The 16693-nt window shown below is 40.0% G+C and overlaps 1 protein-coding gene across 1 annotated transcript in view; it reads left to right on the forward strand.

Moving 5' to 3' along the window:
- Positions 1-4915: 4915 nt before the first annotated feature.
- Positions 4916-16693, forward strand: part of fam135b (family with sequence similarity 135 member B) — a 361633-nt gene continuing 349855 nt past the window's right edge. The window contains exon 1 of the mRNA XM_073048301.1: positions 4916-5448. The gene's annotated coding sequence lies outside the window, so the exon portion shown is untranslated. The remainder of the gene's footprint in view (positions 5449-16693) is intronic.

Below are 16693 nucleotides of genomic sequence, written 5' to 3' on the forward strand. Positions count from 1 at the left end.
ATCAATGGATGATAACTCTATATAACTCTGTGTCTTTAGTTGGCTGATCTTTTCTTTCAAGTTAGATACCTCATATCTGATCAGTTATGTCATGTTTTGTGCTTGATGCTGATGCTATTAATATTATTTTGACTATTGGAACACTTGGGATTGACTAGATTCTCTTCAACAGATGATGCCAGTGTTTCCAATATTTGTACATGCATATTTGCATAGTATCCTTTCTGATACTGTGTGGCTAATGATATTATTAGCAGTGTTGTTGCTCAGTGTGTCACCCACTTTTCACTCCCCTTGTTGACTGCTGGCTATAATACTGTAAGTCTACAGGGATATGGAAAAAAAGAGGTTTTAGAATTCTCTCACAATAAGAAAAGTACACTGAACAAAATACTGTGCATCCAGACATTTGAATATATCACTTTATTTTATTTAGAAATACAGTGCAGAACTGGTCCTTCAGGCCAAATGGGCAGCACCGCTGAGCAACACACCTATTTAACCCAAGCCGAATCACAGGGCAATTTACAGTGAGCAAATAACCTACTAACTGTCTTCAGTACTGTGGGAGGAAACTGGAGCACCTAGAGGAAACCCACAAGTTCTCAGGGAGGATATACAAGCTCCTTAAAGCGGATGCCAGGACTGAACTCCAAAATCTGATTCCCTGAGCTGTAACACTGTTGCACTAACTGCTCAGCTACAGTGGCTTCTCTCCTGTAAAGATGGCAAAACCACTTTAACAGGTGTGAGCTGTTCCTCAGTTTCAATTGGCAACCAAGATTTTTGTGAACTGGTACCACCTTAAGGCACCATTAAACTTCAAGAAGTGGCACACATGATGAAGAGACTGCAGAATCATCCATGAACTATCAGTCGTACATGCATACCTAGAGGGATTGTCGTATTCATGTGAACATCAGGATGGAAATAAACAATATTGAAGCAAATTAGATTCTAGAGTTCTCACTGGAATAAATTTACTTGCAAAGCTCTTAACAATAGGAGTGTATTTGAGAAGATTCAATAGGCTTTAAATTATCATTGATTCATAAAACTCGATACTTAAAACCTGATTCAACAGCTGCAGTTTGTTTTGTTGTCTTTTTTAATCCACATCCTAAGATTCATTAAAAAATATTGCTGTCATTGGAATTTATTCAGGGCCTGCAGAGATCTGGTAATCAGCTGCTGTGCAGTAGCTAATGTCAGTATTTTGTGTGTGAGACATTTAAGTCATCAAAGGCTTCCCACTAGTCTGAACATGGGTAATAAGTACTCATTTTACTTTTCATTTACGAGTAACTTAAAAAATGACTGAATTTCAAAACATGTTCCTGTCATAGTACATTCAAGTCCGTAAGTTCCAATCTAGCTTAATTTGTCCGGTAGCATCTTAAGCTATTCTTACTGGAAGGATATCCCTTTAGGGGACTGCTCATAGTTGAAGAATACTATTCAGCACACGGAGTATACGATGAATTTGGGTAAGATCAAAACTGTGGCTGGCAGAGTGGTGCTGCTGTAAGAGAAAAATACAAGAGAAGGGTAGGTTATAAGTTGAAAGAAAGACTGGGTAAGGATCAATAGAGCTTCAAGCTTCAAGATTGTTTAATGTAATTTCCATTTTACAAAGGTAAAGGGAATTATTGTTTAGTAATACAGGTGATGGTGAGTTTGTTGATGTGGGTGGTGAATTGATTGGTGCTTGGGACTGAGTCACAAGATAGTCATGTGAGTGTCAAGAGGTGGGTGTGTAGATGAGATGTGGGATTGATGAATTAGTGGGGCAGGAAATCAATTGGCTGAGGATTGTGAGCTTAAAATCCCATGGCCGTAGGTAAATAGCTCTGTGAAGACCATGAGACCCAGGAGCATAATTAGACCATTCAGCCCATTGAGTCTGCTCTGCCATTTTATCATCCCATTTAACACCATACACCTGCCTTCTCACCATAACCCTAATGCCCCAACCAATCAGGAATCTATCAACTTCTGCTTTGAATATACCCATGGACTTGGCCTCCACTGCAGTCTGTGGCAGAACATTCCACAGATTCACCACTCTTTGGATAAAAAAATTCTTCCTTATTTCTGTTCTAAAAGGTCACCCATCAATTTTGAGGCTACGCCTTCTAGTTCTGGATATCCCCACCATAGGAAGCATCCACTCCACATCCACCCTGTCTGGTCCTTTCAACACTCAGTAGGTTTCAATGAGATCCCCATGCTTTCTTCTGAATTCCAGTGAGTACAGGCCCAAAGCTGCCGAACACTGCTCATATGTTAACCCCTTCATTCTTGGACTCATCCTCGTGAACTTCTTCTGGTCTCGGTCTAATGACAACACATCCTTTCTGAGAAAAGGAGCCCAAAACTGTTGACAATACCCCAAGTGAAACCTGACTAGTGTTTGATAAAGATTACCTTGTTTTTATATTATATTTCCCCATGAAATGAATGCCAACATTGCATTTGCCTTCTTTACCACAGACTCAACCTGTATATTAACCTTCTGGGAGTCTTGTATGAGGATTTCTAAGTCCCTTCACCTCTGATGTTTGAATTTTCACCACATTTAGATAATAGTCTGCATTATTGTTCCTCTCACCAAAATGCATTATCATCCAATTCCCAACGCTGTATTCCATCTGCCAATATTTTTGCTCATTCTTCCAATTTGTCTACGTCCTCAGCACTTCACCTATCTTTACATCATCCACAAACTTTGCCTCAAAGCCATCAATCCCACTATCTGAATCATTGACAAACAATGTGAAAGGTAACGGTCCCAATACTGACCCCCGAAGAACACCACTAGTCACTCACAGCCAACCAGGAAAGGCCTCCTTTATTCCTTCTCGCTGCCTTCTGCTAAATTTTCAAGACAAACTCTGCCATCTTCATCAGGGATGATGCCTAGGCATGTCTAGTTTGGTAGTACATATACTCCCGTCATCCATCCCTCCTGATTGGCTAGTCCTCATCCAATCAGGTTTCCACTGTCCCACCTTGTTTACAATTGAATTTCAGTTCTTACTCAGAGTGAGACCTTTGTCTTTGTATCCACCTGTGATGCTTTCAAGGAATTATGGCTCTATCTTCACAGATTACTCTATTCTACCGCACTCTTCAGTACCCTACCACTCACCATGTAGGACCAACCTTGGTTAGTTCTCCCGAAGTACAGCACCTTATACTTGTGTTCATTAAGTTCTATCTGCCACTTTACAGCCCATTTTTCAAGCTGGTTCAGATGCCACTGCAAGCTTTGAATAGTCTTCTTTGTTGTTAACTACAGCCCTAGTCTTTGAGTCATCAGCAAATTTGCTGATCCAGTTTATCCAGTTTAATGCAGCACCGATCCCTGCAGCACACTACGAGTCATGGGCCTCCAGTCAATGAAGCAATCATCTATTATCATTATCTGGCTTCTCTCACAAAGTCAATGCCTAATCCAATTTACTATCTCATCTTGAATGGCAAGCTTCATGCCAACCTCCCATGTGGGAACTTGTTATAGGCTTTGCTAAGGTGCATGTAGACAACATCTACTGCCTTGCCTTCATCAACTTTCCTGATAACTTTCTTAAAAAACTATAAGATCAGTTAGACATGATTTACCATGCACAAAGCCATGTTGACTATATCCTAATCAGTCCCTGTCTTTTCAAATAGTTATATTTTCGGTCCCATAGAATACCCTTCATTAACTTTCCCACTATTGTTATCATGTTCACCAGCTTATAATTTCCTGGCTCATTCTTGGAGCTGAGCCTATCCCTGGTAAGCCCTCTCCAATGCTGAGCACATCTACACAAACTGTTGTTGCAGGAAAGCAGCATCCATCATGAGGGACCCCCATCATCCAGGACATGCTTTCTTTTTACTGCTGCCATCAGGATGAAGGTACAGGAGCCTCTGGACTCAGACCACAGGTTCAGGAACAGTTACTAACCCTCAACCATCAGGATGAAGGTACAGGAGCCTCAGGACTCACACCACAGGTTCAGGAACAGTACTAACCCTCAACCATCAGGCTCTTGAAGCTTCACCTACCCCACCATTGAAATGTTTCCTCAATCAATGGATTCACTTTCAAAAAATCTTCATTGATTTGGTTATTCTAAAGGTTTATTGAGTATGCCCACAAGAAAATGAATCTCAGGATTGTATATGGTGACATATTCAGTATGTACCTTGATAATAAATTGACTTTGCACTTTGAAACAATGGAACAACATTAGCTATCCTCCAATCCTCCAGCACCTCATTAAAGATGTTTTAAATGTCTCTGCTAGGTCCTCTGCGATTTCTGCACTAGCCTCCCACAGGGTCTGAAGGAACATCTTGTCAGGCCCTGGGGAATTATCCACCCCAATTTGCCTCAAGGCAGCCAACGCCTCTCCCTCTGTATTGGGTCCATGTTCAATGTTAGCAACATCTCTGCTGAAAGGATGACACAAACTGTAGATGCTAGAATCTGGAGCAACAGTCTACTGGAGGAATCTCCAAACAAAACACTGGGGGAACTCAGCAGACCAGACAGCATGTATAGAAGGAAAATGGACAGCCGATATTGCAGTTCAAGACCTAAAAGATGGAATGACGAGAATCTCCCTTTCTCCTCCTGGAGATGCTGCTCCACCAGCTGACTTCCTCCAGTGTTTTGTCAGTTGCTTCAGATTCCAGCAACTGCAATCTCATGTGTCTTCACTTTGCTGGAGGAACTCAGCGTGTTAAGCAGCACCGGTGGGAGGAGAGAGTGAGGATCTCAGTCCTCCCACTGGGTAGTGACCTGAAACATTGACAGCTCCACTCCTCCCACGGATACTGCCTGACCTGCCCAGTTCCTCCACCCAGTAGATCGGCGCTCTGTTAAAAGTTTGCTCACTCTGGCAACCTTTGCTCATCTCAATGAGGACCTGTGGAAGAGTCAGCCTTTCGGTTTTAATCTCTTCCTCTTGCATTGAGCTTCGCCACTTGTAATATTTTGGCCAGCGATGGTGTTGTGAGCTGTTGCTCAGAGACCACATGCGCTTGGCCACCCACTCCATTTGCAAACGGTCAGCAGAAACAGACGACTGGAACTCCGGGTTCTAATGCAGTTGGCCGCGCGTCTCTTCACTTTCTCATTACTTTTCGTTGCTGGGTTTTAGTTGTTGCTGTGACTGACGTGACGTCAGCAGCCCAGAAGAAATTTCCTTCACAACAGTTCTGTACCAGGAGAGAGAGAGAGAGCGAGAGAGAGAGAGAGAGAGCGAGAGATCCTAGCTGTAAGGAACACAACGAGTCTTCTGGAGGGGACAGGCATGTAATAAATTCCAACAATCCATTTATAATTGGGCAAACATGGGAACAGGGGAATTAATCAAATAACAAGAGAAAAAAATCAAGAAGGACGATCTTCCGTCTGGAAGGGGAGAATCTGCAGATCTCGGAAAACAGGTAGGAGATAGTGATTGTTATGTATATGTTCAATATGTGTATGTATGTATAACTGAATATATTAGTAGACAGATATATATATAACAAGGTGCTTGTGTGTATACATGTGAATGTCTAATACTTGCCACGTGTTTAAAGAAAAATGTCTATTACATGTTAACGCAACGTGGGATCGTAAAGATCAATGAATGCACTTTTCACTTTGTGAAACGTGTTGGCTATATTGCCTCATATTTTTCGAATACATATTTCAGTGAAATCGATCCATTCATTTTGCGCTGGGTGCTGGAGTAAACGCATCCGATGTGAGAGCGACTCAGCCGGTGGCGATGATTTTTACGCTGCGGATTGAAGTGTTACACTAGGAGCGACGGGGTGGCTACGGTGTCAACGCACTGAGCACCGAGCGAAGGTGCTAGCACGATACTATAATGCAGCTTGTCTTCTGCGTTTAACCCTCTTTAGTGCGCGTCTCTGCGGTTCATCGGAACGGTGACAGGCGCAAAAACATCAGAACCCGAAGGGGGTGGCGAATGTGAAACAAGTCATCGACGCAGTTTTGTTAAAGTCATGTTTCATTGCGGTCAGATCTGGGTTTTTTTTTTGGAAAGTTCTGAAATGAACGTGTCTGGCTTTATAGGTTGCATATTGTTTTAAGAAAAATCTGGGTGAAAGACGAATTAAACTGTAAATACAACCAGTTAAAGCTTTATATTGTATACAAATAATTAATAGGGGTCAGTTAGAGGGTGATTCATTATCTTTCATTTCTTTTTCTTTTGAGATTTACGGAAAGATGAGGGTTCCACATATAGTCAGTATATTCATGGCATCGTTATGCCATTGATATTATTCAGTCCACGTACTGTGAATCAGATTGGGCCTTTAATACATAACGGTGTCCCTTTTGATCGTAGCTACATCACTCCGAATTCATTGGGCCATGATTGCTCAAACTTAACCTCGAATTCTATTCGTGTGCACGCATAATAAAACTATGATGTGGATGTTAATTTTGTTTATGTAATACATTTGAATTTGTGTGTATATAGTGCATATATACATGTATATCTATGCATTCATGTATTTTGTATATATATTTGCATATATCCAAATATGGACATGTATGTATGTGTGCATAACTTTCTGCATCACCTACCAGTGTATGCTTGTGCTGTAGAGTCATACAGCATAGAAACCAGCCTTTTTAGTCCATTATGCCCATGAGGACAATGAAATACCTATCTATACACCAGCACCTGGATGGTAATCTTCTATGCCTTGGTGATGTAAGACCTCATCTTCATATATTTGGCCACATATCTGGTCCTGTATACATGCATATCCACAAAATCATATATTTCTACATGTAAACATAATAGCACACATGTATATAGATAAATAAATATGGGTATTTATATAGGCATGTTTAGGTGTTACAATGATCAGTGTAGGATCTATGTATTAGTATACTTACACATCTGTGTATATGTGTATGTTTGCATGTACACATTATATATATTAGATTTTCTGATATAAGTTTGAAGTTGAACAGTCTAGCAGCCTTCTCCACCCAACATATACTTTATTTATTAAAAATTTCAAAATATAAATCCATACATTAATTTGTCACATTCATTGTACAAACCATATTATTTCATTTACTTTGAGGAATTGTAGTAAGAAGTCAGTTTTACTTCCACATATATTTCAGGAAGGAATCAGCTGAGAGGTCTTTGTATATTGAGGTGACAGCCTTTTCCATGGAGCTTCAGGGTATGTCTGGACCAAACCTCCATATCTCTCAGCACATTGTCCTGGACACAACCCTGCACTGGAGAATCTGTGCTATTTCCCAGAATATTCCCACCTGTCCCATTTTCCCAGCAATTTAATTTATTCCACCCATCACCACAAACTTCTTCAGCCATCCACTTCCATCTATAGGGACAATTCAGAGTAGCCACTAAGTGACGTGAAGATCTGTGGGATGAGGTAGGGAACTTGGGCACATGGAAGAAACCCATGCTATTGCAGGGAGAACATACAAACTCCATTCAGAGGAGCTCATGGTCATGATTGAACACAGGGCACTGGAGCTACACAGCAGAAGCACTACCTGCTATGTCACTGTTCTGGTCAAGGTGATAACCTACCGTTAATAGTTTATGTTCTACTTTGCATCTCTGAGAATGTGTATGTTTGCATGTGCACACCACAGTTGTTCTTAACTGCAAAGACTAGGATATTCTGTGGAGATCACTGATTGACTTGTGGTCAAAGGTAGTCTTCTGAATAAACTTCTACAAATGATCCAATTGAGTGGAGCATTCCGTATCAAAAAGGTTAGACATATCCTTTGCAACAGATAGAACACTTGGCATTTGCACATCCAGTGTTTTATCATATGGCTACACTCAATGTTGCCTTCAGGATGTTTCCACAAACAACACTGTGTCTTTGAAATTACATATCAGCAAATACAATTCTGCGTATGGATAACAAGAAAAGTACCTTTTTCTTTTTTTATGCCACTCAGGGCGTTCGGATCAGAATACCAATCTGTATCAAGATTGACTTACGAACTATAAGTTCAGCAACCCTACTCAGTTCAAGCCTTGGTATTACATGTTTTAATTCGTGCATTGATTTTGATCATTTTGTTGGAAAAATTGGAGTTGAGCCAATAGACATTCAATGTTATACAATATGTTTCTTTTATGCAACACTATTCAGTACCTTAATTTAGTCCCACCATGAGCACTGCTGCTTAGCAAGACAGCAAGAGTGAATGGTTCACCTAAGTTTTCTATTATGCCAGCTGCTATTAATTCAGATATTCTGATAACTTTATTATTTTGGGAAATTCTAGATTGCATTGCTATTCTGTTGCTTAATTTAAATTAGTAGATAATTTAACCTTTTTAATGAACAATACTGTATTACCTCAAATTACATCTACCAGTTGAAACTCGATTTGGAACAGCAAGTTATATAATTATAGCCCATAAGACAAAAAAGCGGAATTAGGCCATTCAGTCCATTGAGTCTTCTCTGCAATTCTATCATTGCTGATCCCAGATCCCACTCAACCCGATACACCTGCCTTATCACCATATCCTTTGGTGCTCTGACCAATAAGGAAACATTCAACTTCTGCCTTAAATATACGTATGGATTTGGCCTCCACCACAGTCTATGGCAGAGTATTCCACAGATTCACTACTCTCTGGCTAAAAATAATTCTCCTTACCTCTTTTCTAAAAGTTGCCCCTCAGTTTTGAGGCTCTGCCCTCTAGTTCTGGATATCCCCACTATAGGAAGCATCCTTTCCACATCCGGGCTACCTAGTCCTTTCAACATTCAGTAGATTTCAATGAGATTCCCCTGCTTTCTTCTAAATTCCAGTGTGTACAGGCCCAAAGCTACCAAACACTCCTCATATGTTAATCCCTACATTCTTGGAATCATCCTCGTGAACCTCTTCTGGATTCTCTCCAATGACAACACATTCTTCCGAGATATGGGGTCCAAAACTGTTGAGAATTTTAACTGCAGATTACATTATACAGTTTCAGTGGATTTAAGAAAATTCCTACGCCAATCATTTTGGAATTCTGACAGTCGACTATGAAAGACATTGGCCACAGTGGTCCAAATGATACTTTGGTATAAACCTTAGAAAACAATATTGATTTGATAGAAATTATTATTTGCAACACGGACAGCATTCTGAATGGGCTCAGTGCGTCAGGTAGCATCTATGGAGAGGAATAAGCAGTCAACATTTCAAGCTGAAATCCTTAATCAGGATTTAATTAATTTGAGTTAATTTGTTTGATTTCAACATAATGTGAATATATGAAATGAATATATTTTAGAAAAATGAATAAAGTGAGCTGAACATGAATATTTCACCTAGCTATCATGTTCATAAATAGTGAATCCACAATTTATAAAGAATATTTTTTAAACTGTATTCTGATTTATATCAAGCAATTTCAATGTAATTAGGGAAAGAAACACTTGGATTTATTCAGTACCTTTAATGATTCCATTGCAATTTTTCAGCAATTGAGCATTTTTTAAATTGTGGTCATCATTGTAATGTCGAAAATACATCAAGCAATTTACATACAGCATGCATCTACAAACAGCAATGACATCAAAGATCAGAACATTTATTTTGTTGATATTGTTGATCACTGACAAAGACTCCTGGAAGCACTTCCACTTTTTCACTAAATGCAGTAGGATTTGTTTTACAGGACATCAAATAATGCAGTATTTCCTCAGTACTTGTTCAGCATATTAGACTAGATTTTGTGCTTTTTTTGTGGGAGTAGAGTTTGAGCCCACACTCCCTGACTTGGAACCAAGTATTATTACAGAGCTACATCTGATATTATGGACAATTGGACAGATTAATGAAGTGGTGTACAACTACATATCATTTTTTCAAGTTTCTAAGTGAGTGACTGAGAATGTTGCAGATAAAATATGGGAAAGCCCGAGTACATCCAATTTGGTGCACAATACATAAAAGCAGAGTACTTACGAAGTGGTGAGAGGTGTTGTTATTCAAAGGAACTAGGCTGTTTCTGAACTTGCTGAAAACCAACATGCAGGCACAACAAATTATTGGGAGTGCAAATGGTATGCCATAAGAATTTTTATTTAGAGGATAAAGGAATTCTTATTACAGTTCTATAGGGCCTTGTTAAGACTACACATGGCACATTGACTGTAAATTTAATATCCTTACCTATGAAAGGACATACTTGCCATTGAAAAAAAAATGTAGCGAAGATCACCATTACTATTAGCTGGACTGCTCTAGAGTCTAAAAGAAGGACAAGAGATCATGTTGAATTATTCCATTTTTTGAAGAATTTGCATTCAAGATACAAGGAGGGTGCTTTCTCAGGTTTAGAAGTCTAGGCCCATTTTCAGAATAAGGAATTGACCACTTAGGACAGATATTAAGGGAAATCTGAGGCTTGTGAACCTTCAGAATTCTGTACTCTAGATGTCTGTGGAAGCTGAGATTTTGTGTTCATTATGAAACAGATGGATAGTTTTCTGGACATTGAGGAATCGAGGGATCAAGATATGTAGAAAGCATTGAAAACTGGCACTGAGGCAGAAAATTATCCATGATTTTTAATGAATGACAGCAGACTCACTGGATGGCCTGTAAGTGCTCTGGGGACTCACATTGAGGAGGGAGGTAAAATCCATTTTGATTCTCACTTTGGCTTGTCAGTCAGTGACTCCTTTACAAAAAAATCTGGGTCGGATCAAAATTAAGTTCAGCTGTAACTCAACGATTTAAAAAAAATTAGGTTCACTATTATTAATGGTCAGTTTAGAGCTGCTGTTAGCTGTGGAACTTTACTTGGGTCACAGCTCATTGCTTTTCAGTGGGGATGGTAGGAAATGAGAGAGAATTGGAAAGGGAGGTTGTAGAGTGGGGATAGTGAGACGGTGGATAGGAAAGTCAGGAAGTTAGTGTGCTTTACTAATTATTAGCTATACATTTAAATTACATCAATATGACCAGAGCCAGAAACACTTCTCTTTGACATGCCAAGAAGGATGTCAGAAGATGCTCATGTGGGATGGGATGGAACTCAATACGAATGTTACTGGTGACAGCTGACCAAAATAAGCATGCATAACCATAAGTGGTTGTCTAAGAACCTTCTGCTGTGAAATTAGAATGTGCTTTGCAATATCATTTAGAAATACTTGGTATTCTACTTAGGATAAAATTGAATATGAGTAAAATTTTGATAGTCTGCATAAGTTCCTCTGAGGCCAGATTGTATTACTTTGATGAAGAACTTTAAAATAAATGTCATCATTCTGTTTTCTGTTGTGAATTTATGGCACATGCAACATTTCACCTGCTGTTCTGAATCTGATGGGAATAGTGCACTGGCATCTCTGATGTTTCACTGTAGCAATGTTAGATCACTGACGTAATGATATTGTTACTGGCACTGCGTAAATCAATTAATCCATCGGGAACAACATAGTGCTTAGACTGTGCTGTGAGGTGCAAACCTTTGAAGGATTGCGATAACTATCACTTCAATCTGACTACCAAAAAAAGAAATGCAGAAGTGCTTTGCTTTAGCTCAAATGACTGATTTCAGTGAATGGTGCTGCATTTATGAGGTGGGCAATCAAGACACTATGCTCAAGTCAACCTGCTTGCTAATTGTAATCTTCACTACAGTTCCTTTTGTGATTTATTTGGCCTGATGTTGCAACAATTAAACAATCAGCTTCTGCAATATTTGGCTGTATTTCAAGCCTTATCCAAAATTTGGACACATAAGCTAGGTCAATGCACCAGTGACATACACAGAGGATCTTGTGTTGTCATACTTTCTGTCTTTCAGAAATTATGTTAAACTGTTCAAAAGGAAGTGAGAAATGCTGTGGTACTGTTGAGGGATGTTCTTCTTGTGTTTTGAAATCAGTTTCTTTTAGAAATTTAAGGATGTTGAATTCCAATAGCTGTCAAAATGGAACATGGAAATCACCATGTCTGATTAACAATTATCAAACAATTGTTTAGAGAGAGAGATCATGTTAACTTAATAATGCCTGTTCATTTGAAGGATTCCTTTTCCAGACAGGGTTCAAAGTTCAAAGTAAATTTATTATCAAAATTACCGTACACTGCCTTGAGATTCATTTTTGCAAGCACTTTCAGGAAAATTAAGAAATACAAGAGAATTTATAGAAAACTATACATAGACAAAGATTCACAGAGAACCAATGTGCAAAAGAAGATAAATTGTGCAAATATAAAATTAATACTGAGAACATGACTTGTAAGGAATCTTTTGAAAGTGAGTCTGTAGGTCTCAGAATCAGATCAGTTGTGGTGAATCACGTTGGTTCAGGAGCCTGATGGTCGCAGGTTAATAACTGTTCCTTAACCTGGTGGTGTGGGACCTAAGGCTTCTGTACTTCCTACCCAATGCAAGAAGAAAGCATGGGCTGGGTGGTGGGGATCCTTGATGATAGATGCTGCTTTCTTGTGGTAACACTCCATGTAAATGTACTCACTGGTGGAGAGGGCTTTCCCTGTGATGGACTAGGCTACGTCCATCACTTTCTGTAATATTTTCCATTTCTGGGCATTGGTGTTTCCATACAAAACCTTGATGCAACAAATTAAGATACTCTCCTAGGTGCACTTATAGAAGTTGTTCGATATTTTTGATATCATGTCAAATCGACACAATCTTCTCAGAAAGTAGAGGTGCTTTTGTACTTTCTTTATGGTGGCACTTAGATGATATGGCAACATCAAGGAATTTAAAGTTAATGACCCTCTCTACCAGTAATCCCCTAATGAGGACTATCTCATGGACCTCCAGCTTCTTCCTCCTGTAGTTGATAATCAGCTCTTCAGTTTTGCTGACGTTGAGAGAGAGGTTGCTGTTGTGACACCTCTCAGCCAGATTTCCAGTCTCCCTCCTATACACTGCTTTGTCACCATGTTTGATTCAGCCATTGACTGTGGTGTTGTTAGCAAATTTAAATATGGCATTGGAGCTATACTGAGTCACACAGTCATAGGTATGAAGTGAGTAAAGCAAGGGGTCTTGATCTGCACCAGTGCTGATGGGGAGTGTAGAGGAAGTGTTGTTGCCAATCTGTACTGATGGGGATTTGCCTCTGAGGAAATCGAGGATTAGTTGCACAGGGAGGTATTAAGGTCTTGGAGCTTAGTGATCTTTTTTGAGGGGAGGGTAGTGTTGAATGCTGAGCTGTAGTCAATGAAGAGCATCCTGATGTATGCACATTTATCGTTCAGGTGCTCCGGAGCTGAGTGAGGAGCCAATAAAATGGCATCTGTTTTTAACTTGTTGTAATGGTCGGCAAATTGGAGTGGATCCAGGTCATACTTAAGGGACGAGTTGATATGCTTTATGACCATCCTGTCAATTAAGTGTTACTGGACAATAAGACCATAAAACCATAAGATACAGGAGCAGAAGTAGGCCATTTGGCCCATCAAGTTTTCTCCGCCATTCAATCATGGGCTGATCCAATTCCTCCAGTCATCCCCACTCCCTTGTTTTCACCGCATACCCTTTAATGACCTGGCTAATCAAGAACCTATCTATCTCTGCCTTAAATACACCCAATTACTTGGCCTCCACAGCTGCTCGTGGCAGCAAATTCCACAGATTTATCACCCTCTGACTAAAGTAATTTCTCAGCATCTCAGTTCTAAAAGAACATTCTTCAATCCTGAAGTCACGCCCTCTTGTCCTAGAATCTCCTACCATGGGAAATAACTTTGCCGTATCTAATCTGTTCAGGCCTTTTAACATTTGAATGTTTCTATGAGATCCCCCCTCATTCTCTGAACTCCAGGGAATACAGCCCAAGAGCTGCCAGACGTTCCTCATACGGTAAACATTTTATTCCTGGAATCATTCTCGCAACTCTTCTATGAACCCTCTCCAATGTCAGTATATCCTTTCTAAAATAAGTAGCCCAAAACTGCACACAATACTCCAAGTATAGTCTCACGAATGCCTTATAGAGCCTCAACATCACATCCCTGCTCTTATATTCTATACCTCTAGAAATGAATGCAAACATTACATTTGCCCTCTTCATAACCAACTCAACCTGGAGGTTAACCTTTAGGGTATCTTGCACAAGGACTCCCAAGTCCATTTGCATCTCTGCATTTTGAATTCTTTCTCCATCTAAGTAATAATCTGCCCATTTATTTATTCCACAAAAGTGCATGACCATACACTTTTCAACATTGTATTTCATTTCCCACTTCTTTGCCCATTGCCCTAAACTATCTAAGTCTGCAGGCTCTCTGTTTCCTCAACACTACCCGCAACTCCACCTATCGTTGGATCATTGGCAAATTTAGCCACAAATCCATTAATCCCATAGTCTAAATTATTGACATACATCATAAAAAGCAGCAGTTCCAACACCGACCCCTGTGGAATTCCACTGGTAACTGGCAACCAGCTAGAATAGGATCCCTTTATTCCCACTCTTTGTTTTCTGCTGATCAGCCAATGCTCCACACATGCTAGTAACTCCCTTGTAATTCCATGGGCTCTTAACTTGCTAAGCAGCCTCATGTGCGGCACCTTGTCAAAGGCCTTCTGAAAATCCAAGTACACCATGTCTACTGGATCTCCTTTGTCTACCCTGCTTGTAATTTCCTCAAAGAATTGTAGCAGGTTTATCAGGCAGGATTTTACTTTCAGGAAAACATGCTGGCTTTGGCCTACCTTGTCATGTTCCTCTGGGTACTCTGTAATCTCATCCCTAACAATCGATTACAACAACTTCCCAACCACTGATGCCAGGCTAACAGGTCTATGGTTTCCTTTCTGCTGCCTCCCACCCTTCTTAAATAGCGGAGTAACATTTACAATTTTCTGGTCATCCAGTATAATGCCCTAATCTATCTATTCTTGAAAGATCATCATTAATGCCTCCACAATCTCTCCAGCTAATTCCTATAGAACCCAAAGGTGTATTCCATCAGGTCCAGGAGATTTATCCACCCTCAGACCATTAAACTTCCTGAGCACCTTCACAGTTGTAATTTTCACTGCACAATCTTCATTTCCCTGGCACTTTTGAATGTACGGTATACTGCAGATATCTTCCACTGTGAAGAATGGTGCAAAATACACATTCAATTCCTCTGGTATCTCTGCATCAGCATCATTTTGTATTGGTCCTGTATCTACCCTCGACTCTCTTTTACCCTATATATACTTAAAAAAAACTTTTAGTATCTTCTTTGATATTAGTTGCCAACTTCCTCTCATAATTCATCTTTTCCTTCTGAATGACCTTCTTAGTTTCTTTCTGCAAGTTTGTAAAAGCTCCCCAATCCTTTATCTTCCCACTAGCTCTGGCTTCCTGTATGCCCTCTCTTCTGCTTTTACTTTGGCTCTGACTTCACTTGTCAGCCACGGTAGTGTTCTTCCCTTTGAAAATCTCTTCTTATATGAAATATATCTCTTGCACTTCCCTCATTTTTTGCAGAAACTTCAGTCATTGCTGCTCTGCTGTCTTTCCTACAAATTTCCCTTTCCAGTCATCTTCGACCAGTGCCCCTCTTCAAGCCATTGTAATTTCCTTTATTCCACTGAAGTACTGACACATTGGATTTTATTTTTTCCCTCTCAAATTTCAATGTGAACTCGATCATACTGTGATCACTGTTCCCTAAAGGTTTCTTAACCTTAAGCTCTCTTATCACCTCTGGATCATTGCACAATACCCAATCCAGCACAGCTGATCCACTAGTGGGTTCAACAACAAGCTGTTCTAAAAAGCCATCCCTTAGACATTCTACAAATTCTTTCTCTTGTGGTCCAGTACTGACCTGGTTTTCCCAATCCACTTTCATGTTAAAATCCCCAACAATTATCATGACATTGTCTTTCAGACATGCCTTTTCTATCCCCTGCTGTAATTTGTAATCCACATCCCGGCTGCTGTTTGGAGGCTTGTATGCAACTGCATTAGGGTCCTTTTACCCTTGCCAATTCTTAACTCAGCCCGTAGAGACTCTACACCTTCCAATTGTATGTCATCTCTTTCCAATGATTTAATGTTATTTCTTATACCCAGAGGCGCACCACCCCCTCTGACTACTAACCTATCATATAGTTACCATGTTCTTTCTGGGCACTGAAATAATTGAAGTCTGCTTGAAGCGGGTGTGTGTCTCAGCCTGCCAAAGCGAGAGGTTGATGATATCCATAAACATTCCAGCCAGTTGATTAGCACAAGTCTTCAAAACTTGGCCAGGTACACCATCTGGGCCAGGTACTTTCTATGGATTTACTCTCCTGAAGAATGCTCTCATGTCAGCCTCAGACACTGAGATCATGGGCTGTGGGGATTTGTGAAGGACCCTCCTTGTTCTGTTGGTCAAAGTGAGCATAAAAGCCATTGAACTTATCTGGGAGTAAAACCTTGTTGTCAATTATATTGCTTGTCTTTGCTTTGTAGAAGGTGATGACATTTTAACCTTTCACAGAACATCCTTCTGTGATTCAAGTTTAGTCCACCATTGGCACAGCCCTCACCAGCATCTCCTCTATTTCCTGATCATCCCTGCTCATGCCATCTTCCCGCCACCTTAACAGTGGTAGGGTTCCTCTTGTTCTTACCTTTACATCTAACTCATCATTCTCCTCAACTTCCTCCTTCT

The sequence above is a fragment of the Hemitrygon akajei genome, chromosome 1 (genome assembly GCF_048418815.1).
Source record: "Hemitrygon akajei chromosome 1, sHemAka1.3, whole genome shotgun sequence".
NCBI lineage: Eukaryota > Metazoa > Chordata > Chondrichthyes > Myliobatiformes > Dasyatidae > Hemitrygon > Hemitrygon akajei.